Source organism: Rutidosis leptorrhynchoides, chromosome 3 (genome assembly GCF_046630445.1).
Source record: "Rutidosis leptorrhynchoides isolate AG116_Rl617_1_P2 chromosome 3, CSIRO_AGI_Rlap_v1, whole genome shotgun sequence".
Taxonomy (NCBI): Eukaryota; Viridiplantae; Streptophyta; class Magnoliopsida; order Asterales; family Asteraceae; genus Rutidosis; species Rutidosis leptorrhynchoides.
Window position 1 is genome coordinate 362,260,734 of NC_092335.1, and position 26,463 is coordinate 362,287,196.

A 26,463-nucleotide genomic window follows, 5' to 3' on the forward strand; every position below is an offset into this window, starting at 1 on the left:
CATTTTTAGCATTATCAAATATTCCCACACTTGAGTGTTGCTTGTCCTCAAGCAATATAGTCTTGAAATACTAGAATCACTTCTTTATTCTTCACACTTTGTACATCAGTGATTTCTATACGGCGGTATAAACAATGGTAGTAACGATATGGTTTACAGTCCCACATGACTATAAAATTTAGATCCTTTAAGGAAATTGGATCTTTATGAAAACATTTGATCTTTTGAAAATTTTAATCTAGTTTTTTACCCTAGATTAGTTTTCCGGAATAACCCTTCACCGGTGTTTGCAAAATATTTTTGTGGGTTTGGTGGGTTTTAGATTTGAAAATTTTGGCTCAAAACTTATGGTTTTGTGTCACCCACTTGCTAACCTTGTATTAGGAAAGCAACACGTCCAGTATACTTGCTCCGTATATTACCTTTCGGTAAACTACCGTGTAGTGACCCGAACTTTTCCATGTTTATATATATTAATTGAGATTGATATTTACATGATTAAATGTTTCCAACATGTTAAGCAATCAAACTTGTTAAGACTTGATTAATTGAAATATGTTTCATATAGACAATTGACCACCCAAGTTGACCGGCGATTCACGAACGTTAAAACTTGTAAAAATGACATGACGATATATATATGGATATACATATGGTTAACATGAGATTATGATAAGTAAGTATCTCCATAAGTATATTAATAATGAGTTATATACATATAAACAAGACTACTAACTTAAGGATTTCGAAACGAGACATATATGTAACGATTATCGTTGTAACGACATTTAAATGTATATATATATATCATATTAAGATATATTAATATATCATAATATCATGATAATATAATAATTTAACATCTCATTAGATATAATAAACAATGGGTTAACAACATTAATTGAGATCGTTAACTTAAAGGTTTCAAAACAACACTTACATGTAACGACTAACGATGACTTAACGACTCAGTTAAAATGTATATACATGTAGTGTATTTAGATGTATTAAAATACTTTTGGAAGACTTCAAGACATATATCAAAACACTCATACTTAATGAAAATGGTTACAGTTACTTTCCCATTCTTTTCTTTCATCAAGAATTCTAGTCGTATTTTTACCCGTATTATACACAGCTTCAAAACGTACTTACTATGGGTATATACCAATAGGAACTAGCATGGGATTCCACTCTTGATTATGTCATGTATGACTAATCAATTTTAACTTCTACCATGAGCTAGTCAACTAACTAGAACTCCTTTTAACCCCACTCAACACTCACCAATTACCACTCATCATTCACTCCATTTCACTTCCAATTCTCTTTCTAATTCTCTCTCAACACACCCACACTATTATGAACGTATTTTTCCAGTAGTTAATCATCATCTTCATCAAAAATCACTTCAAGAATCAAGCTATAATCATCATAGGAAGAACACTTCAAGAACACTCCAAAAATCCCTTCAAGTTTACTAATTTACTTCCAAGCTTTCTAATCCATTCCAAGTAATCATCTAAGATCAAGAAACCTTTGTTATATACATTAGGTTATCTTTCTTATTCAAGGTAATATTCATATTCAAACTTTGATTCAATTTCTATAACTATAAACTATCTTAATTCGAGTAAAAATCTTACTTGAACTTGTTTTTGTGTCATGATCCTACTTCAAGAACTTTCAAGCCATCCAAGATCCTTTGAAGCTAGATCATTTCTTGTCACTTCCAGTAGGTTTACCTACTAAACTTGAGGTAGTAATGATGTTCATAACATCATTCGATTCATATATATAAAACTATCTTATTCGAAGGTTTAAACTCGTAATCACTAGAACATAGTTTAGTTAATTCTAAACTTGTTCGCAAACAAAAGTTAATCCTTCTAACTTGACTTTTAAAATTAACTAAACACATGTTCTATATCTATATGATATGCTAACTTAATGATTTAAAACCTGGAAACACGAAAAACACCGTAAAACAGGATTTACGCCGTCATAGTAACACCGCGGGCTGTTTTGGGTTAGTTAATTAAAAACTATGATAAACTTTGATTTAAAAGTTGTTATTCTGAGAAAATGATTTTTATTATGAACATGAAACTATATCCAAAAATTATGGTTAAACTCAAAGTGGAAGTATGTTTTCTAAAATGGTCATCTGGACGTCGTTCTTTCGACTGAAATGACTACCTTTACAAAAACGACTTTTAACTTATTTTTCCGACTATAAACCTATACTTTTTCTGTTTAGATTCATAAAATAGAGTTCAATATGAAACCATAGCAATTTGATTCACTCAAAACGGATTTAAAATGAAGAAGTTATGGGTAAAACAAGATTGGATAATTTTTCTCATTTTAGCAACGTGAAAATTGGTAACAAATCTATTCCAACCATAACTTAATCAACTTGTATTGTATATTATGTAATCTTGAGATACCATAGACACGTATACAATGTTTCGACCTATCATGTCGACACATCTATATATATTTCGGAACAACCATAGACACTCTATATGTGAATGTTGGAGTTAGCTATACAGGGTTGAGGTTGATTCCAAAATATATATAGTTTGAGTTGTGATCAATACTGAGATACGTATACACTGGGTCGTGGATTGATTCAAGATAATATTTATCAATTTATTTATGTACATCTAACTGTGGACAACTAGTTGTAGGTTACTAACGAGGACAGCTGACTTAATAAACTTAAAACATCAAAATATATTAAAAGTGTTGTAAATATATTTTGAACATACTTTAATATATATGTATATATTGTTATAGGTTCGTGAATCAACAGTGGCCAAGTCTTACTTCTCGACGAAGTAAAAATCTGTGAAAGTGAGTTATAGTCCCACTTTTAAAATCTAATATTTTTGGGATGAGAATACATGCAGGTTTTATAAATGATTTACAAAATAGACACAAGTACGTGAAACTACATTCTATGGTTGAATTATCGAAATCGAATATGCCCCTTTTTATTAAAGTCTGGTAATCTAAGAATTAGGGAACAGACACCCTAATTGACGCGAATCCTAAAGATAGATCTATTGGGCTTAACAAACCCCATCCAAAGTACCGGATGCTTTAGTACTTCGAAATTTATATCATATCCGAAGGGTGCCCCGGAATGATGGGGATATTCTTATATATGCATCTTGTTAATGTCGGTTACCAGGTGTTCACCATATGAATGATTTTTATCTCTATGTATGGGATGTGTATTGAAATATGAAATCTTGTGGTCTATTATTATGATTTGATATATATAGGTTAAACCTATAACTCACCAACATTTTTGTTGACGTTTTAAGCATGTTTATTCTCAGGTGATTATTAAGAGCTTCCGCTGTCGCATACTTAAATAAGGACAAGATTTGGAGTCCATGCTTGTATGATACTGTGTAAAAACTGCATTCAAGAAATTTATTTTGTTGTAACATATTTGTATTGTAAACCATTATGTAATGGTCGTATGTAAACAGGATATTTTAGATTATCATTATTTGATAATCTACGTAAAGCTTTTTAAACCTTTATTGATGAAATAAAGGTTATGGTTTGTTTTAAAATGAATGCAGTCTTTGAAAAACGTCTCATATAGAGGTCAAAACCTCGCAACGAAATCAATTAATATGGAACGTTTTTAATCAATAAGAACGGGACATTTCAGTTGGTATCCGAGCGTTGGTCTTAGAGAACCAGAATTTTTCATTAGTGTGTCTTATCGAGTTTGTTAGGATGCATTAGTGAGTCTGGACTTCGACCGTGTTTACTTGAAAAATGATTGCTTAACAAATTTTGTTGGAAACTATATATTTTTAACATTTGAATATTATGTGATATATTAATCTCTTAACGCGTTTGATATTATGTGATAGATGTCTACCTCTAGAACAAGTCCCATTGACTCACCTAATAATAATGAAGAGTCAAATGTAAATTGGAATGATTCGTGGACTGATTCACAAGTTCCCGAAGAGGAACCGGAAGAAGAGTCGGAACCAGAAGAAGAATCGAAACCGGAAGAAGAATCGGAACTGGATGAAGAAATAGAACCGGTGGGGGAAATAATAAAACGGTTAAGTAAAAGAAAATCCTCAACCAACCGACCAAGGTTAATTATGGTCAATGGTGTTTCCGCTAAGGAAGCAAAATATTGGGAGGATTACCAATTCTCCGATGAATCGGATTCTGACGAGAATTCCGATGATGTTATAGAAATTACCCCAACTGAATTTAAAAAGGCAAAAGAAAATAATAAGGGAAAGGGTATAAAAATAGAGAAATCTAATTCCAACCCCGATGAACTTTATATGTATCGTCAACCCCCGAAGTCCTTAAGTGGTAACAATGACCCGGGAACCTCTAAACCACCAGGTTTTTCTAAACCAATGTGGAAAATTACGGCTCGTATTAGGGGAACATCATATATCCCTAGAAACTTGGCAAAACGAACCAAAACCGAAGAAGAAGAAACAAGCGAGTCGGAATAAGATAGTTGTATTCGTGTGGTGTACTATATGTAATATAGTGTGCTTATGCTTTATGATATATGTAAAAATTGCTTGTATTAATAAGTATTTTTTTTTATGAATCTAACTCTTGTCTATTTTACAGTATAAAAACAGAAAATGGATAGACAACCCAATATTTTAAGAGACCTACCCGGAGACATGATTGATGAAATCTTGTCTAGAGTCGGTCAGAATTCTTCGGCACAACTATTTAAGGCGAGATCAGTTTGTAAGACATTCGAAGAACGTTCCAAGAATGCCTTGGTTTATAAAAGGCTTTCGTTCGAAAGATGGGGGATATCACATTGGGAAATCCATAAGTTACGATGTGTTTACTTTGACGCATATATTGCGGGGAACCCAAATGCTATTTTACGCAATGGGTTAAGAAATTATTTTGACTCAATATATCCGAATATTGGACTTCGTGATTTAGAAAAAGCGGCTAACATGCAACATAAAGAAGCATGTTATGCTTACGGATTAGTAATGTTTGCTTCTCACCAAAGTGAGAACAAGAACATCGGGCTACAACTATTAAACAAAACGTTCCCACAAGTGACGGAGTCGGTAATTGGGGTAAGAAATGAGGTATTTAGATTGTTACGGGACTGTTGGACATTACGTAACCCTCGTCCCTTTGACGACGTTACAACACGCTGTCTTATCAATGGCCATAACGGTTATGTTCCACAAGACCAAGGATGGGAAGTAATCCTAGTAAAACCAGAATGCATGACTTGTTTCTGGACGTATGAATTACGTGTCTTTATTGCCTTTGCTGAACGACTTGTGTACTAGCTAGAATTATCTTCACAACCATCTTGTATCAAATTTATTGTGTGCTATATTTCATGCTATATGTAAAATAAGCGGTATTGTAAGTTTGTAAAATATTGTGTAAAAGTTTGAACGCGAAATATTATTATAATCAGTTTTTCATATAGAATTGTAGTAGTTGAATTGTATATTAGCTACTAAGTATGAACTTAACGGGTAGGTACTACCCGAATTTAAACTTATAAAACGCTAATATGAAGAAAAAGCTTTTATAAATGAGTTCATATTATGCTACAATATACTATTAACTACTCTTAATATTCTGTATGATTAACTTGTTCCATTTGACTATTTTGAAGGAAATGGCACCGACTACTCGACACACCGTGAATATGAATGAAGAGGAATTCCGTACTTTTCTAGCTTCAAACATAGCCGCAGTACAGGCTGCGCTACATACCAACAATAACCTTGGATCTAGCAGTACAAGAAATCGTGTAGGATGCACCTACAAAGAATTCACTGCCTGCAAACCTTTGGAATTTGATGGAACCGAAGGACCGATCGGATTGAAACGGTGGACCGAGAAGGTCGAATCGGTGTTTGCCATAAGTAAGTGTACTGAAGAGGACAAAGTGAAGTACGCTACGCATACCTTCACAGGTTCTGCGTTAACATGGTGGAATACCTATCTAGAGCAAGTGGGATAAGACGATGCGTACGCACTACCGTGGTCAGCATTCAAGCACTTGATGAACGAGAAGTACCGTCCCAGAACCGAGGTCAATAAGCTCAAGATAGAACTTAGAGGGTTACGAACCCAAGGATTTGATATTACCACGTACGAAAGACGATTCACAGAATTGTGCCTATTGTGTCCGGGAGCATTCGAAGATGAGGAAGAGAAGATCGACGCGTTTGTGAAAGGATTACCGGAAAGAATCCAAGAAGATATAAGTTCACACGAGCCCGCCTCCATACAACAGGCATGTAGAATGGCTCACAAACTAGTGAACCAGATTGAAGAAAGAATTAAAGAACAGACTGCTGAAGAGACCAATGTGAAGCAAGTCAAAAGAAAGTGGGAGGAAAACGGTGATAAGAATCACCAATACAACAACAACAGCAATTACAACAATAATCGCAACAATTATCCCAGCAATCGCAACATCAATCGCAACTACAACAAACGGCCCAACAACAACAACAACAACAACAACAACAATAACAACAACAACAGCAGCAACTACAACAATCATCCCAACAACAATAATAACCGCAACAACAACAACAATCAGAAGCAGCTATGCCAAAGGTGTGAAAAGTATCACTCGGGGTTCTGCACCAAATTTTGCAACAAGTGTAAAAGAAATGGTCATAGCGCGGTGAAGTGTGAGGTCTACGGACCAGGGGTTAATAGAACGAAAGGAACAAATGGTGTCGGAACGAGTAATGGCGGAGCAAGTAGTGTCGGAGCAAGTTATGCCAATGTAGTTTGTTATAAATGTGGAAAACCGGGCCACATTATTAGAAATTGCCCGAACCAGGAGAACATTAATGGACAAGGCCGCGGAAGAGTTTTCAATATTAATGCGGCAGAGACACAGGAAGACCCGGAGCTTGTTACGGGTACGTTTCTTATTGACAATAAATCTGCTTACGTTTTATTTGATTCGGGTGCGGATAGAAGCTATATGAGTAGAGATTTTTGTGCTAAATTAAGTTGTCCATTGACGCCTTTGGATAGTAAATTTTTACTCGAATTAGCAAATGGTAAATTAATTTCAGCAGATAATATATGTCGGAATCGAGAAATTAAACTGGTTAGCGAAACATTTAAGATTGATTTGATACCAGTAGAGTTAGGGAGTTTTGATGTGATAATCGGTATGGACTGGTTGAAAGAAGTGAAAGCAGAGATCGTTTGTTACAAAAATGCAATTCGCATTATACGAGAAAAAGGAAAACCCTTAATGGTGTACGGAGAAAAGGGCAACACGAAGCTACATCTTATTAGTAATTTGAAGGCACAAAAACTAATAAGAAAAGGTTGCTATGCTGTTCTAGCACACGTCGAGAAAGTACAAACTGAAGAAAAGAGCATCAATGATGTTCCCATTGCAAAAGAATTTCCCGATGTATTTCCGAAAGAATTACCTGGATTACCCCCACATCGATCCGTTGAATTTCAAATAGATCTTGTACCAGGAGCTGCACCAATAGCTCGTGCTCCTTACAGACTCGCACCCAGCGAGATGAAAGAACTGCAAAGCCAATTACAAGAACTTTTAGAGCGTGGTTTCATTCGACCAAGCACATCACCGTGGGGAGCTCCTGTTTTGTTTGTCAAGAAGAAAGATGGTACATTCAGGTTGTGTATCGACTACCGAGAGTTGAACAAACTTACCATCAAGAACCGCTACCCACTACCGAGAATCGACGACTTATTTGATCAACTACAAGGCTCGTCTGTTTATTCAAAGATTGACTTACGTTCCGGGTATCATCAAATGCGGGTGAAAGAAGATGATATTCCAAAGACTGCTTTCAGAACACGTTACGGTAATTACGAGTTTATGGTCATGCCGTTTGGTTTAACTAATGCACCAGCTGTGTTCATGGACCTTATGAACCGAGTGTGTGGACCATACCTTGACAAGTTTGTCATTGTTTTCATTGATGACATACTTATTTACTCCAAGAATGACCAAGAACACGGTGAACATTTGAGAAAGGTGTTAGAAGTATTGAGGAAGGAAGAATTGTACGCTAAGTTTTCAAAGTGTGCATTTTGGTTGGAAGAAGTTCAATTCCTCGGTCACATAGTGAACAAAGAAGGTATTAAGGTGGATCCGGCAAAGATAGAAACTGTTGAAAAGTGGGAAACCCCGAAAACTCTGAAACACATACGCCAGTTTTTAGGACTAGCTGGTTACTACAGAAGGTTCATCCAAGACTTTTCCAGAATAGCAAAACCCTTGACTGCATTAACGCATAAAGGGAAGAAATTTGAATGGAATGATGAACAAGAGAAAGCGTTTCAGTTATTGAAGAAAAAGCTAACTACGGCACCTATATTGTCATTGCCTGAAGGGAATGATGATTTTGTGATTTATTGTGATGCATCAAAGCAAGGTCTCGGTTGTGTATTAATGCAACGAACGAAGGTGATTGCTTATGCGTCTAGACAATTGAAGATTCACGAACAAAATTATACGACGCATGATTTGGAATTAGGCGCGGTTGTTTTTGCATTAAAGACTTGGAGGCACTACTTATATGGGGTCAAAAGTATTATATATACCGACCACAAAAGTCTTCAACACATATTTAATCAGAAACAACTGAATATGAGGCAGCGTAGGTGGATTGAATTATTGAATGATTACGACTTTGAGATTCGTTACCACCCGGGGAAGGCAAATGTGGTAGCCGATGCCTTGAGCAGGAAGGACAGAGAACCCATTCGAGTAAAATCTATGAATATAATGATTCATAATAACATTACTACTCAAATAAAGGAGGCACAACAAGGAGTTTTAAAAGAGGGAAATTTAAAGGATGAAATACCCAAAGGATCGGAGAAGCATCTTAATATTCGGGAAGACGGAACCCGGTATAGGGCTGAAAGGATTTGGGTACCAAAATTTGGAGATATGAAAGAAATGGTACTTAGAGAAGCTCATAAAACCAGATACTCAATACATCCTGGAACGGGAAAGATGTACAAGGATCTCAAGAAACATTTTTGGTGGCCGGGTATGAAAGCCGATGTTGTTAAATACGTAGGAGAATGTTTGACGTGTTCTAAGGTCAAAGCTGAGCATCAGAAACCATCAGGTCTACTTCAACAACCCGAAATACCAGAATGGAAATGGGAAAACATTACCATGGATTTCATCACTAAATTGCCAAGGACTGTAAGTGGTTTTGATACTATTTGGGTAATAGTTGATCGTCTCACCAAATCAGCACACTTCCTACCAATAAGAGAAGATGACAAGATGGAGAAGTTAGCACGACTGTATTTGAAGGAAGTCGTCTCCAGACATGGAATACCAATCTCTATTATCTCTGATAGGGATGGCAGATTTATTTCAAGATTCTGGCAGACATTACAGCAAGCATTAGGAACTCGTCTAGACATGAGTACTGCCTATCATCCACAAACTGATGGGCAGAGCGAAAGGACGATACAAACGCTTGAAGACATGCTACGAGCATGTGTTATTGATTTCGGAAACAGTTGGGATCGACATCTACCGTTAGCAGAATTTTCCTACAACAACAGCTACCATTCAAGCATTGAGATGGCGCCGTTTGAAGCACTTTATGGTAGAAAGTGCAGGTCTCCGATTTGTTGGAGTGAAGTGGGGGATAGACAGATTACGGGTCCGGAGATTATACAAGAAACTACCGAGAAGATCATCCAAATTCAACAACGGTTGAAAACTGCCCAAAGTCGACAAAAGAGCTACGCTGACATTAAAAGAAAAGATATAGAATTTGAAATTGGAGAGATGGTCATGCTTAAAGTTGCACCTTGGAAAGGTGTTGTTCGATTTGGTAAACGAGGGAAATTAAATCCAAGGTATATTGGACCATTCAAGATTATTGATCGTGTCGGACCAGTAGCTTACCGACTTGAGTTACCTCAACAACTCGCGGCTGTACATAACACTTTCCACGTCTCGAATTTGAAGAAATGTTTTACTAAAGAAGATCTCACTATTCCGTTAGATGAAATCCAAATCAACGAAAAACTCCAATTCATCGAAGAACCCGTCGAAATAATGGATCGTGAGGTTAAAAGACTTAAGCAAAACAAGATACCAATTGTTAAGGTTCAATGGAATGCTCGTAGAGGACCCGAGTTCACCTGGGAGCGTGAAGATCAGATGAAGAAGAAATACCCGCATCTATTTCAAGAAGATTCGTCAACACCTTCAACAGCTTAAAATTTCGGGACGAAATTTATTTAACGGGTAGGTACTGTAGTGACCCGAACTTTTCCATGTTTATATATATTAATTGAGATTGATATTTACATGATTAAATGTTTCCAACATGTTAAGCAATCAAACTTGTTAAGACTTGATTAATTGAAATATGTTTCATATAGACAATTGACCACCCAAGTTGACCGGCGATTCACGAACGTTAAAACTTGTAAAAATGACATGACGATATATATATGGATATACATATGGTTAACATGAGATTATGATAAGTAAGTATCTCCATAAGTATATTAACAATGAGTTATATACATATAAACAAGACTACTAACTTAAGGATTTCGAAACGAGACATATATGTAACGATTATCGTTGTAACGACATTTAAATGTATATATATCATATTAAGATATATTAATATATCATAATATCATGATAATATAATAATTTAACATCTCATTAGATATAATAAACAATGGGTTAACAACATTAATTGAGATCGTTAACTTAAAGGTTTCAAAACAACACTTACATGTAACGACTAACGATGACTTAACGACTCAGTTAAAATGTATATACATGTAGTGTATTTAGATGTATTAAAATACTTTTGGAAGACTTCAAGACATATATCAAAACACTCATACTTAATGAAAATGGTTACAGTTACTTTCCCATTCTTTTCTTTCATCAAGAATTCTAGTCGTATTTTTACCCGTATTATACACAGCTTCAAAACGTACTTACTATGGGTATATACCAATAGGAACTAGCATGGGATTCCACTCTTGATTATGTCATGTATGACTAATCAATTTTAACTTCTACCATGAGCTAGTCAACTAACTAGAACTCCTTTTAACCCCACTCAACACTCACCAATTACCACTCATCATTCACTCCATTTCACTTCTAATTCTCTTTCTAATTCTCTCTCAACACACCCACACTATTATGAACGTATTTTTCCAGTAGTTAATCATCATCTTCATCAAAAATCACTTCAAGAATCAAGCTATAATCATCATAGGAAGAACACTTCAAGAACACTCCAAAAATCCCTTCAAGTTTACTAATTTACTTCCAAGCTTTCTAATCCATTCCAAGTAATCATCTAAGATCAAGAAACCTTTGTTATATACAGTAGGTTATCTTTCTTATTCAAGGTAATATTCATATTCAAACTTTGATTCAATTTCTATAACTATAAACTATCTTAATTCGAGTAAAAATCTTACTTGAACTTGTTTTTGTGTCATGATCCTACTTCAAGAACTTTCAAGCCATCCAAGATCCTTTGAAGCTAGATCATTTCTTGTCACTTCCAGTAGGTTTACCTACTAAACTTGAGGTAGTAATGATGTTCATAACATCATTCGATTCATATATATAAAACTATCTTATTCGAAGGTTTAAACTCGTAATCACTAGAACATAGTTTAGTTAATTCTAAACTTGTTCGCAAACAAAAGTTAATCCTTCTAACTTGACTTTTAAAATTAACTAAACACATGTTCTATATCTATATGATATGCTAACTTAATGATTTAAAACCTGGAAACACGAAAAACACCGTAAAACAGGATTTACGCCGTCATAGTAACACCGCGGGCTGTTTTGAGTTAGTTAATTAAAAACTATGATAAACTTTGATTTAAAAGTTGTTATTCTGAGAAAATGATTTTTATTATGAACATGAAACTATATCCAAAAATTATGGTTAAACTCAAAGTGGAAGTATGTTTTCTAAAATGGTCATCTAGACGTCGTTCTTTCGACTGAAATGACTACCTTTACAAAAACGACTTGTAACTTATTTTTCCGACTATAAACCTATACTTTTTCTGTTTAGATTCATAAAATAGAGTTCAATATGAAACCATAGCAATTTGATTCACTCAAAACGGATTTAAAATGAAGAAGTTATGGGTAAAACAAGATTGGATAATTTTTCTCATTTTAGCTACGTGAAAATTGGTAACAAATCTATTCCAACCATAACTTAATCAACTTGTATTGTATATTATGTAATCTTGAGATACCATAGACACGTATACAATGTTTCGACCTATCATGTCGACACATCTATATATATTTCGGAACAACCATAGACACTCTATATGTGAATGTTGGAGTTAGCTATACAGGGTTGAGGTTGATTCCAAAATATATATAGTTTGAGTTGTGATCAATACTGAGATACGTATACACTGGGTCGTGGATTGATTCAAGATAATATTTATCAATTTATTTCTGTACATCTAACTGTGGACAACTAGTTATAGGTTACTAACGAGGACAGCTGACTTAATAAACTTAAAACATCAAAATATATTAAAAGTGTTGTAAATATATTTTGAACATACTTTAATATATATGTATATATTGTTATAGGTTCGTGAATCAACAGTGGCCAAGTCTTACTTCTCGACGAAGTAAAAATCTGTGAAAGTGAGTTATAGTCCCACTTTTAAAATCTAATATTTTTGGGATGAGAATACATGCAGGTTTTATAAATGATTTACAAAATAAACACAAGTACGTGAAACTACATTCTATGGTTGAATTATCGAAATCGAATATGCCCCTTTTTATTAAAGTCTGGTAATCTAAGAATTAGGGAACAGACACCCTAATTGACGCGAATCCTAAAGATAGATCTATTGAGCTTAACAAACCCCATCCAAAGTACCGGATGCTTTAGTACTTCGAAATTTATATCATATCCGAAGGGTGTCCCGGAATGATGGGGATATTCTTATATATGCATCTTGTTAATGTCGGTTACCAGGTGTTTACCATATGAATGATTTTTATCTCTATGTATGGGATGTGTATTGAAATATGAAATCTTGTGGTCTATTATTATGATTTGATATATATAGGTTAAACCTATAACTCACCAACATTTTTGTTGACGTTTTAAGCATGTTTATTCTTAGGTGATTATTAAGAGCTTCCGCTGTCGCATACTTAAATAAGGACAAGATTTGGAGTCCATGCTTGTATGATATTGTGTAAAAACTGCATTCAAGAAACTTATTTTGTTGTAACATATTTGTATTGTAAACCATTATGTAATGGTCGTATGTAAACAGGATATTTTAGATTATCATTATTTGATAATCTACGTAAAGCTTTTTAAACCTTTATTGATGAAATAAAGGTTATGGTTTGTTTTAAAATGAATGCAGTCTTTGAAAAACGTCTCATATAGAGGTCAAAACCTCGCAACGAAATCAATTAATATGGAACGTTTTTAATCAATAAGAACGGGACATTTCATACCGTCCGGTTGTAAAGAAAAGCGTTGAACAAGCAACTGTTAAGGCAATGTCCCCTGACATGCTTTTAATTATGGTCTAAAACATGTCAGACGCAATTACTATCCTTTGTAGGAGCAATAGTAAAGTTCACCCTTATAATTTTTCGGTCTGGCACAAGGTCCTGTCTTTGACCATGCTATGCAACCACCGTTCTTACGATTGACACCCGATTTGGTTCAGATGACCTAATGAATTCCAGGTGAATTCCTAGGATTTTACGTTCAAAGGTAATGAACGCATTGAAAATGGATTTTCAGAAAACAAATCGGTTTATAATTTGATCAAAATATTTTCTAGTTCAAGCTCGAGTTTAGATATCATTGAATTCCATGAGTTTGAATTCTCAATCTTTAAGGTCAATCTCAAGGATTGAGTAATATCAGTCTTAAAAGCTAATTTTTGATCTTTAAGGAGATTATCCTTTCTGGGGATCTGATTCATTAGTCTTATCCAGCTAATTTGCACGGTGCCCCCCCCCCCCCCATTTTACGAGATAAATCCTTCTCATGGCTAGGATAAATCTGACCACTTGGCGACCCTGTTTTATGCTAAGGTCCGTGGATTTCCTACTGATTTTAGAGATGACTTTTCTAGATTTTTCGTCAACCTACAGCTGGTCTGGACGACAACTTCCTGACCTAAATCAAGAAGCGCGTTTCTTTTTCGGAAGACTTTACTTCCTTTTAATGATGGAATTGATTCATCGTGTAGATCCATCTCTTCTTTTCTTTCATCGGGTAAAACAGTTTAGTTTAGTCCAAAGCAAAAGTATTTTCAGTTATTTGTTACAGAAATATGTGACATATGTTTAAAATATCTTGGTAAATTTTCCCACACTTGGCTTTTATTTTCCTTTTTATTGTCCTCTATTCCATTTTAAATGAATTCTAACATTTTGGTTTGTTTCTCAATTTATGTCCTTTCCAAGGTAACAATAATTTCGGTGTTAACACCTAGTTTTATCGTTCATAAATATGTATAAACATGATTTTAAATTCATTTAGTTGAAAATTTTGAAAAATTTTACTAGAATTGGGTAGTCAGTATATAAGACTAGGGCTGTTCTTTATTATCAGAGAACACTAGATTCTAATACAACTACTGCTTTACTAGTATTTTTAATGGTAACCAAGTGTTTAAGATAAAAATCCGAAAGAATTTAACCCCTTCCCACACTTAAGATCTTGCAATGCCCTCATTTGCAAGAAATCAGTAACAATTTAAATTATTGAGGGTGATTAGCGTAGAAATGATTAAATTTTACCAAAGTTTCCAAACATATTTGTGTTTGTTTGCTGAATGATAAATGGTGCATATCATTTGTTCATTCCGTCTTGTTGTTATATCACATTTATTTTGCATCTTGTCGTCAAAATTAGTTGCTTTTGCTGAACTTAATGCCAGTCTTTGAAAATGCGTTGTTTTACCCTGTTGTGTACATAAGATAAACTGCAAACATATATACATATTTTTGAAGTTTGGTATATTATCCCACATTCAAAAATTATTAAAATCTAATAAAAAAATTAAAAAATTATAAAAACTATTACAATATTAACATAAGTATTAAATGTATCAACATTACAAATTATAAAATAAATAAAACTAAGTAAACTAGGGATGATACTGATACCAGTAGGGGTTCCATGCATAACCATATGTGTTATAAAATGCTTCAGCTGGGTTATACGTAGGATACGGTGGTTGGATCTCTATAGACCAGGGAGGAAATACGGGCGATGGAGTAGAAATATAGTTTCTACCTACATGTTGGCAATGAGCTATGATTTGGTTTTGATGAACTTGCCAATCTTCAAATGCTCGATGTCTAGCATTTTCATACTCTTGTGAAGCTATAAACCTTTGCATTTCTGTCATTTCATTTCCTCCTCCCACATTACCTGGCTGTTGGTTTCTCTCAATCTGTGGATGTCTACCATGGTATTGTACTGCGGCGTTATTTCGCCTCTTCAAAACCTTCGCACCATGGTATACATTTAAACCTATTGTATCGCGGGGTTCTGGTTCTTCGACTAATAATCCCCCCGACTTATATCCACACCGAGATATTCAGCAATCAAAGTAATAAATATACCACCTCCTATTATGCTATGCGGTCTCATCCCCCTAACCATAGCTGATAAATAATAACCCACACAATAAGGTATACTTACAGCGCTTTGTGGGTCTCGAATACACATATGGTAAAACAAATCCTGTTCATTTACCTTTTCCTTATTCTTACCTCTTTGTGTAATCGAATTAGCTAAAAACCTATGAATTACTCTTAACTCTGCTCTATCTATATCCAAATAAGAGTAATTTCCCCTTTTAAATCAGTGATGGCTAGTCATTTGACTCCATACACCATGCGTATCAAAATTTTCATCAATTTTCCTACCGTTCAATATCAACCCTCTACAATCGGCAGATGCTAACTCCTCAGGCGTATATATACGTAAGGCCTGAGCCATGTCTAGTAGAGACATGTGGCGCATCGAACCTTCTAACAAAAATCTAATAAAAGATCGATCGGTTAAACTAGCTACCCGATCATTTATTTCTATACTACACAATAATTCTTCACACCATACTTTATATACAGGTCTACGCATGTTGAATAAACGTACCCAATCGTTAAAAGCAGAATTACCATACCTCTGTGTAAGTAATTCCCTAATTGGCCCGGCTAATTCTACAGCTTCTAACGGTGCCCATTCTATTACCCTAGGTACTTCAACAGCTTTAGAATGAAGAGTATGCAAGCCCCTTTGGTATTTTGGATAATCTATCCAACGTCTGTCAAATCTCAAGTTCGGGTGCAAATCTTCCAAGTGCATATCTGAAAATGTCATAACTGGATGAGGTATATCTTGTTTATAATAGCTATCAACATCCTGTTGTTTCGCATTCTCAGGAGGAGCATTGCGAGCTTGGGATGAAGATTCACCCCTTTCAGTCTGCAAAACACATCAAACACAATTTTTGTGCATCCAAATATGCATTAGTGTCAGCAAAATCATCAATCAAAATAATTACAATGACATGTTCAATTTATATCAAACATAAGATCATTTTCATATTTTTATCAAATCTACACTTTTTCAAATAAGCATATACGAAAATGTTCGCCAAGTTCATAAGCATTCAACTCAAATAACATGTCAAAATAATCATTACTAGCAATTAAACAAGTTTCAAATGGCATTATCTCTTAAAAATCAAGTTCATGAATTTTAGACTTGAAAAAGTCCACTTTAAATCTCAAAATCATGTTTAGGCTCAAAGTCTGGATCATTTAACTACCTAAACATGTTACACTACTTAATTTATCAACAATTCATGACAAAAATCGGCCATAACCTGTTTATATCAAAAAGTCCCAAATTGCTCAAGAACACAAAACCTAGATTACTCAAAATTTGAAGTTTAAGGCTTCTAATCATGTTAAATAGCATTAATCTAGGTTATACAAGCATAATACATAAGCAATTTAAGCATAAGTACACTAAAAAGTATCAAAATCGAATTAGGTAAAAAATTGCTCAAGAACACCAATTTTAGGATTAAATGGTGTTTAGGTGTAGAAATTTACCGTTTTTCTTGAGTAATTCCTTGATAGCATCCTTCTCAACATGATTTCAGTAAAAGATTTGATGAAAAACGGTCAAAAATTGCGAATTTGGTGTGTGTTTTTCGGTATTTTCGGGTGTATTTTCGCAGTTAGGAGTGTGGTTGTGGGTGGACTGATCTGTTTCTTTGCGTTTTATTTTTTTCTGGGTTTTTGGTCCTCCGCGAGTCGCGGAATTTGGACCTTACAAACTCCGCAACTCGCGGCGTTTGGTTTTTTTTATTTTATATAAAACCTTATACTTTATAAAACTTATAATTAATTAAATTTTAAAAATTTGTTTTTCCTTTAGGAGCGAGGGTGTTTCGGATCGATGTCCTAGTCCGTCCCTCGACAAAATTTTAAAATTTGTCAATTCAAAGCGCGGTTTTAAAAGTAAAGATTTTTGGGTTTTTTTAATGTTTTTGGCATACTTTAGTTTAATAAGATTAAAAATAATGATAATAAAAGTTCTCGTCCCTCCCTCGGGTAAAGCAATTTCGGTTCAAAGACCTAGTCTTCAACTTACGACGAATTTTAAAAATCATATTTTTAACTTAACGAAATAAAGTAAATTTTTGTTTTTAAATTCACATCAAACTTAAATTTAAAATGCATAAAATTAAAAATTCACACCAAACTTAATTAAAAATTCATATTATAAATTCACACCAAACTTATATTTAATTTTGTTGTTATACATACAAACTTATATTAAAAATATTAAAATTTTTCAAATATTGACAAACTTAAATATATTGATCTTACAAAGTTCACAATATTAATTTAAGATTTATATATTAATTTTAAAAACGTGGTAAAAATAAAATTAAAAATCTTTTTGGCTTTTATCCCACTTTAATCAATCAAATATTATCAAAAATATGCGCCCCTCTTTTCGGTAAAGTAATTTCGGTTCCATGACCTAATTTAACTCATGACGAATTTTTGAAATATTTTGGGTTGATTGATTAAAGATATTTATACCTTAAGAATAAACGTTAAATTTCGCAGTGGTGTAATAAATTTTTGTATGATATCAATAATTTCGGTCGCCAAACCTAATTTTATTCAATACCAATTTAATACTTTATAGCGAACAAATTAGCGTTTATTATCAAAAGGTTAAAAATAAAAATAAAAACAAAAACTGTACAGACTTACCTGTGAGATAGTATTCTTAGTGATACGATCTATCCCACTCATAAGATAGTCGGTTTAATTGGTTTTCCATAGCTACATAGGCGTAACCTCGAGCATTCAGTGTTTTTTCTTCTAAACATATGAACGGTCCGTCTCTGCATAAAGTAACAAATTCGGTGTTTGAATAGGTTTGATTATTTGAACATTTACCTCCATGTGACCATTTTCCGCATTTGTGACATCTTTCAAGGTGTCGTGCTCTTCTTTTCGCTGCGAAATTTTGATTTTCCTTTACCAAATTGTAACTTATAATCTTCGCATCTGGATTCTTTTCTTACTCCGTCCAATCTTTCTCTGATTGCTGATACTATTTCACTCAGAAGTGTGTCATTATTATGTTTAGTGATCAAAACGTGTAGCATTAGACCATGGTTTAGTTCACAGGCAGTCTTCATTTCGTAAAAACCTAAAAAAATAAAAATTCAGAATGGGGGGAGAAGACTAGTTCTTTAGGGTCTGCTAGGGAAAGACCATTCGAGTTCCATTTTCGAGAACTACACGAAAACAGAAAATCTAACTCTAACAGAAATACGTATTATCCTTTAAAGACTTGATTCTCCCCACACTTAGTTAGCTGTGGTGTCGAAATTGTGATTAACTTCGTTGTCGACTTTCATCGGACTATCTATGTAGTGTTTAACTCTGTGACCATTAAACTTAAATTCAATCCCATTTGAATTTATCAATTCTACTGTTCCGTATGGGAAAACTCTTTTGACTATGAATGGTCCAGACCATCTTGATTTCAATTTTCCAGGAAATAGCTTGAATCGTGAATTGAAAAGAAGAACTCTGTCTCCTTCTTTAAATTCTTTTGAACTTCTGATTCTTTTATCATGCCATTTCTTCGTTCTTTCTTTATACATTAATGAATTTTCGTATGCTTCATGTCTTAATTCTTCTAATTCGTTTAGTTGACTTAACCGTAGACGTCCAGCTTCATGTAAATCAAGATTACATGTCTTCAAAGCCCAAAATGCTTTGTGTTCAATTTCTACTGGAAGATGACATGCTTTTCCATAAACGAGTTTAAAAGGTGTGGTTCCAATTGGAGTTTTGTAGGCTGTTCTAAAAGCCCAGAGTGCATCCTGCAACTTAATGGACCATTCCTTCGGATTTGATCCTACGGTTTTTTCTAGAATACGCTTTAAAGCTCGGTTGGTATTTTCAACTTGTCCACTTGTTTGTGGATGATATGCGGTGGAGATTTTATTAGTTACTCCATATCTTTTGAGAACTTTCTCAAGTTGATTATTACAGAAATGAGTACCCCGATCACTTATTAAAGCTTTCGGTGTTCCAAACCTTGCAAAAAGACGTTTTAAAAAGTTGACTACAACTCGTGCATCGTTAGTTAGGAGAGCTTGTGCTTCCGCCCATTTAGATACATAATCAATGGCTACGAGAATGTAGAGATTATTATGAGAATTTGGAAATGGACCCATAAAGTCAATACCCCAAATGTCAAATACTTCGCATACTTGAATGACATTTTGTGGCATTTCATCACGTTGACTTATTTTTCTGGCCCTTTGACAAGCATCACAGGATTTGCAAAGAAGGTGTGCGTCTTTGTAAATTGTAGGCCAATAGAATCCAGCATCATAAACTTTTCTTGCTGTTAGTTGAGGCCCATAGTGCCCTCCTGCTGGTCCTGTGTGACAATGGTTTAAAATTTTACTAGCTTCATCTCCGAATACACATCGGCGTATTATTCCATCTGGACAACTTTTAAACAAATGTGGATCTTCCCAGAAATAGTGTTTTATATCACTGAAGAATTTCTTTCGTTTTTGGTACGATAATCCTTTTTCAAGGAATCCACATACTAAGTAGTTTGCATAGTTTGCAAACCATGGAATTTCATTATAATCTATCTTCAATAGATATTCATCAGGAAAGTTGTCTTGTATGGCCGATTCATTTAGAACTTCTAATTCGGGATTTTCAAGACGAGAAAGATGATCAGCGGTGAGATTTTCTGCTCCTCTTTTATCTAGGATTTCAATATCGAACTCTTGTAAGAGTAAGATCCAACGGATTAATCTTGGTTTGGCATCTTGTTTCGAAAATAGGTATCTAAGAGCAGAATGATCGGTATAGACCACCGTTTTTGCTAGAACAAGATATGAACGAAATTTGTCAAAAGCGAAGACAATAACAAGGAGTTCTTTTTCAGTAGTTGTGTAATTTGTTTGTGCTCCTTGTAACGTCTTACTAGCATAATATATAGGTTGAAATCGTTTTTCAATCCTTTGTCCTAAAACGGCTCCCATTGCAAAATCACTTGCATCGCACATTAGTTCAAACGGTAGATTCCAATTTGGTGTTATCATGATCGGCACATTAGTGAGTTTCTCTTTAAGAATATTAAAAGATTTGATGCATTTATCTGAAAAGATGAATGGAGCATCCTTTTCTGGGAGTTTATTCATAGGAGTGGCAATTTTAGAAAAAATTTTTATAAAACGTCGGTAAAAACCGACATGCCCTAGAAAACTCCTAACTCCTCTAACATTGGTGGGATGTGGAAGTTTAGCAATTACATCTACTTTAGCTCTATCCACTTCAATTCCTTCTTTTGAAATTTTATGTCCAAGAACGATGCCTTCTTTAACCATGAAATGGCATTTCTTCCAATTAAGAACTAGATTTGATTGTTCGCATCTAATCAGCATTCGTTCAAGATTAGCTAGACATGTTTCAAAAGTATCACCGAAGACTGAAAAGTCATCCATGAAAACTTCCATGCATTCTTCTATCATGTCGTGAAAAATCGCCATCATGCACCTTTGAAGGGTTGAAGGGGCGTTGCAAAGTCCAAATGGCATGCGTTTGTAAGCAAAAGTACCATAAGGGCACGTGAACGTTGTTTTCTCTTGGTCCTCGGGTGTTATTGGAATTTGAAAATATCTGGAAAAACCATCAAAAAAACAATAGTAACTATTTCCGGCTAATCTTTCCAACATTTGATCAATAAAAGGTAAGGGAAAGTGATATTTTCTGGTGGCGTCATTTAATTTTCTATAATCAATACATACACGCCATCCTGTTACAGTCCTAGTAGGAATAAGCTCATTTTTCTCATTTGTAATGACAGTCATGCCACCTTTCTTAGGCACGCATTGAACTGGGCTTACCCATGGACTATCAGAAATTGGATAAATTAAACCTGCATCTAGCAGTTTAATAATTTCTTTTTTAACTACATCTTGCATATTAGGATTTAGTCTTCGTTGGCGTTGCACATACGTTTTATGACCTTCTTCCATAAGGATTTTATGTGTGCAATACGAAGGACTTATTCCTTTAATATCATGAATCTTTCATGCAATGGCTGGTTTATGAGCTTTCAACACAGAAATGAGTTGTGATTTCTCATTTTCAGTAAGAGAAGACGATATTATTACAGGTAATTCAGATTCACCATGTAAATAAGCGTATTCCAAATGGTTTGGAAGTGGCTTTAACTCTAATTTCGGAGGTTCTTCTATCGATGATTTATATCGATATCTGTCTTCTTCTTTTAGCATTTGAATTTCTTCTGTTGTTGGTTCATATCTATTTGCAATTAGTGTAGCTAACATTTCAGCTTCATCAATTTGTTCAGTTCCTTCTCCTAAAGAATATTCTCCTGTTCCTTGTAATTCTGGAAATTCTTCCAACAATTCTGCATGTGAATCTATAGTTTGAATATAATAACATGTATCATCTGCAGATTGCGGTTATTGCATTGCTCTATCAACTGAAAAGGTAACACTCTCGTCCTCTATACTTAGGGTCAGTTTCTTACCAAACACGTCTATCATTACTTTAGCCATGTTTAAGAATGGTCTTCCTAATATGAGAGGAACTTGAGAATCTTCTTCCATGTCCAGAACAACAAAATCTACTGGAAATACTAAAGTACCAACTTTAACTAGCATGTTCTCCATTATCCCTCTAGGATATTTTATTGATCTATCGGCTAGTTGTATACTTATTCTGGTTGGTTTCAATTCTCCAAGGTCTAGTTTAGCGTATAATGAATACGGCATTAGATTTATACTAGCACCTAAGTCTGCCAATGCTTCTATTGAACTAAGACTACCCAGAAAACATGGAATTGTGAAACTTCCTGGATCAGATAGTTTTTCTGGTATCTTATTCAACAGCACTGCTGAACAATTAGCATTCATAGTAACAGTCGAGAGTTCTTCCATTTTCTTTCTATTTAAGATTAGATCTTTCAGAAATTTAGCATATCTAGGCATTCCTGAAATCACATCAATGAAAGGAAGATTTACATTTATTTGTTTAAACATATCCAAGAATTTGGATTGCTCGGCTTCAAGTTTTTCTTTTTTCATTTTACTCGGGTAAGGAAGTGGTGGTTGGTAAGGTTTAACATAAGGTTTATCCTTAACTGTGTTATCTTCATTAACCTTTTTAACTACCGGTTCTTTTTCCTTATCTTGTTCAGGTTGTGGTTCTTGTGGAGTAAGAATAGCTTCATCAGAAGTTACAGGTATTTCAGGTAGTTTAAGTGTTGTACCATTTCTTGTGGTAATAGCTTTAGCTGTTTCATTCCGGGGGTTAGCATTTGTATCACTAGGTAAACTTCCCGGTTTTCTTTCACCTATTAACCTTGCTAGGTTACTTACTTCTTGTTCCAAGTTTTGAATAGAAGCTTGTTGATTTCTAAATGCTTGAGCATTTTGTTCATTAGTTTGTTTCTGAGATGTGAAAAACTGCGTTTGAGTTTCAACTAGCTTCGTCATCATATCTTCTAAATTCGGCTTTTTATCATCGGTTTGTGGTGGTTTGTTTTGAAAATTAGGTCTTTGCTGGTTGTAAGTATTGTTGGATACTTGTTGATTGCTAGGACCTTGTTGGTTGTTGTATGGAATATTTCGGTTATAGTTCTGGTTTTGATTGTAAATCGGTCTTGGCGGTTGAAAATTATTCTGATAATTATTTCCAGGCCTTTGGTTTATGTATGAAATATTCTCTCTTTGTTCCATTGTTAATTCAATACTGAGACAATCTTTTGTCAAATGTGGTCCTCCACACTGCTCACAACTAATTCGTATTGAGTGAATATCCTTAGTCATCTTTTCCATTCGTCTCTCGACAGCATCTATCTTTGCGAAAATGGAATCTAAGTCATGGCTAGAATCGGCTCTAGCTGCTTTAGATGATCTAACGATATCTTTTTCTTGGTGCCACTCATGTGAGTGGGAAGCAGTGTTATCGATAATTTTGTAAGCATCAGTTTCGGTTTTCTTTATAATAGAACCACCAGCTGCTATATCGATGTCTTTCCTTGTAGTGATGTCACATCCTTGGTAGAATATTTGTATTATTTGACAGGTGTCTAAACCATGTTGCGGACATCCTCTTAATAACTTTTCAAATCTAGTCCACGCCTCATATAGAGTTTCATTTGGCTTCTGTGTGAACATAACAATTTCTTCTTGAAGTCTTACGGCTTTAGATGCCGGAAAGAATTGTTTAAGAAAATTTTCAACTAAAATGTCCCATGTATCAATCGCCCCTTCAGGTAACGATTCCAACCAATCTTTGGCTTCTCCCTTTAAAGTCCAGGGAAATAACATGAGATATATCTGTTCATCTTCCACTTCTCTTATTTTAAATAGTGTGCAGATCCTATTAAAGGTACGAAGATGTTCATTTGGATCTTCCTTCGGCGCACCACTAAATTGGCATTGATTAGTCACCATATGTAGAATTTGTCCTTTGATTTCATAATCTGGTGCATTAATGTCTGGATGAGTAATTGCGTGACCTTGGCCAGTGCGTTTAGCTCTCATTCGGTCTTCCATACTTAAAGGTTCCATTACTTCCATAATTGAATTTGTTGAATCGGAATCACTAGAGGATTCTGATTTAATGGTTCGTTCCTCAACAATCTCTGTTTGAATGATTGGTGGTTCCGGAGGAAAATTTAATGGTTCAGGATCTATGAATTGTCCCTGAATATTCTCCGGATTCTCAATTGTGAGATCGGATTCAAAAAATGGATTATCGGAAATTTGAATTGGAGTACTTGGTTGACTGGATGATGATTCTAAAGAAAAATCAACGGCGGTAATATTTGCTAAATATCTTGATCTAGTTACAGGTGGTGAACGTACAAAAGGCGGTGAACGTCTTGCTCGGTGCATTCACTGAATATCCTATTAGTTTTTAAAAGGAAAGAAAAATTATATAAGTTATCCAATTAATAGACTTTTCTGATTTTGTCCACGTTTCGAATAGCCAAAAGATGCAGCAGAGGGGCAGGATTCGTTTGGTCTCAATATAATTGAGGACTGTTTGGCTCCAATAACCCGGTCCACGTACAAATCCAACTATTACTGCGAACCAGAAAATTTTGATGTCTATCAATTTAACCACTTAAAATAAATTTTCGTAATTTTAAGAAGTATAGATAAGAAGTAGAAAAAATTCTAAGTCCTAAAAACTAGAATGACGAGAAATAAGAAAGAAAAAGAGCGCATCGAAAAAGGTCGAAAAATAAAAGGCGTCGAAAAATACGAAAGAAAAAAAATGACTTTAAAACTTAAAAACACTCGACTAACCCAACCTTATTACTACCACTAACTTAAAATTATAATCGCAAATTGAGATTACTAATTGGAATGATAATTGATACATAGTTAAAGGTGTCTAAAAATATTAAAGCTTACAAGTAAAACTATATCCCAAATGGCAATAACTTAAAAAAAAACACTAAAATTTAAAAAGGCGTCGCAAAATTCTAAAGCACCTAGATCTTAGTCTAAAGAAAAAGCACTTAAGGGATTTTACGACAAAGCCTAAAAATCTATAAATAAAAATAACTATGGCAAAAATTAAGTTTAAAACTAAAAACTAGCGAAAAACACAAAAGTTACGCTAAAAACAAATAAAAAGGGACAAAATATAAAAATATACTAAAGGTTATAAAAAAAAGTATAATTTTTTATAAAAATATTATTTTTATATTATTTATTTTATAAAACTATTAATTTTTATATATTAATAAAACTAAATAAACTTAATATTACAAATTAAATAAATAAAACTAAATTAATTAAAATTAATTAACTAATCAAACCCTAATTAGGTTTTAAAATTAATAATAATAATTATTATCCCGTAATTAATGCTGTTAGGGTTCCTGTGTGGCCCGTGTCAGACGGCTCCGCGAGTCGCGGTTGGTCCGGTTCAATAACTCCACGAGTCGCGGAGGGTTCAGGCTCAGACGAGATGCAGGTCAAAATTCAACAGGTCAGTTTTATATATATTTTATTTATTTATTTTTCTGTTTTAAATAAAATATATTTATATAAATTTAATAAAACTTATATTTTAAAACCTAAAATAAAAATAGAAATATTTTATAATTTTATAAATAAAACTCTGAAAACTAGATTTATAAATGTTTTTTTTTCAGTTTTTGATTTTATGTTTTAAATAAAAATAAAATATTTAAATAAAACTTATATTTTTATAAAATAAAAATAAAGAAACTTTATAAAACTTAAATATTTCACAAACTCTTAAAAATATTTATATATTTGTTTTCTTTTTTATATTTTTGAATATTTAAAATGTATTTTTACAAAAGCATATTTTAATAAAAGTAAACTAAAAATAAAAATCTTTTTTTTAATATTTAGTGTTGCGCTTTCGGCGTTTAGATTCCCCGACAGCGGCGCCAAAAATGCTTGATGTTAAAGCTAAGGGGTATAAAATACTATTAAATTTTAGCAGGAAATACTATTAAATACGATACAATTTTACACAAGATATTTATTTATTTATAGAATGGATATACTTAAACCTTGCTACAACACTATAGACAGTGTACCTAATCGTACAGTAGTGTAGTTTTTAGTAAGTTCGGTTCGTTCCACAGGGAATCTTTTTCATAAAGCTTAACGCTATATTAGTTTAAATTTATAAAAATACAAATATATATATATAAGTAATATTATTATTATAAAGGGGGGTTTTTACCGTTTAATGACCGGTTTGTCGATTTTAAAACTTTAGTTGCA

General features: G+C 33.9%; 1 non-coding gene across 1 annotated transcript; it reads left to right on the top strand.

Annotated features, from left to right (window-relative positions):
• Positions 1 to 23,773: 23,773 nt before the first annotated feature.
• On the top strand, positions 23,774 to 23,880 carry LOC139903191 (small nucleolar RNA R71). The gene has a single exon (XR_011778032.1). It is a non-coding gene; the product is annotated as a small nucleolar RNA R71 (small nucleolar RNA).
• The last annotated feature ends 2,583 nt before the right edge of the window (positions 23,881 to 26,463 follow it).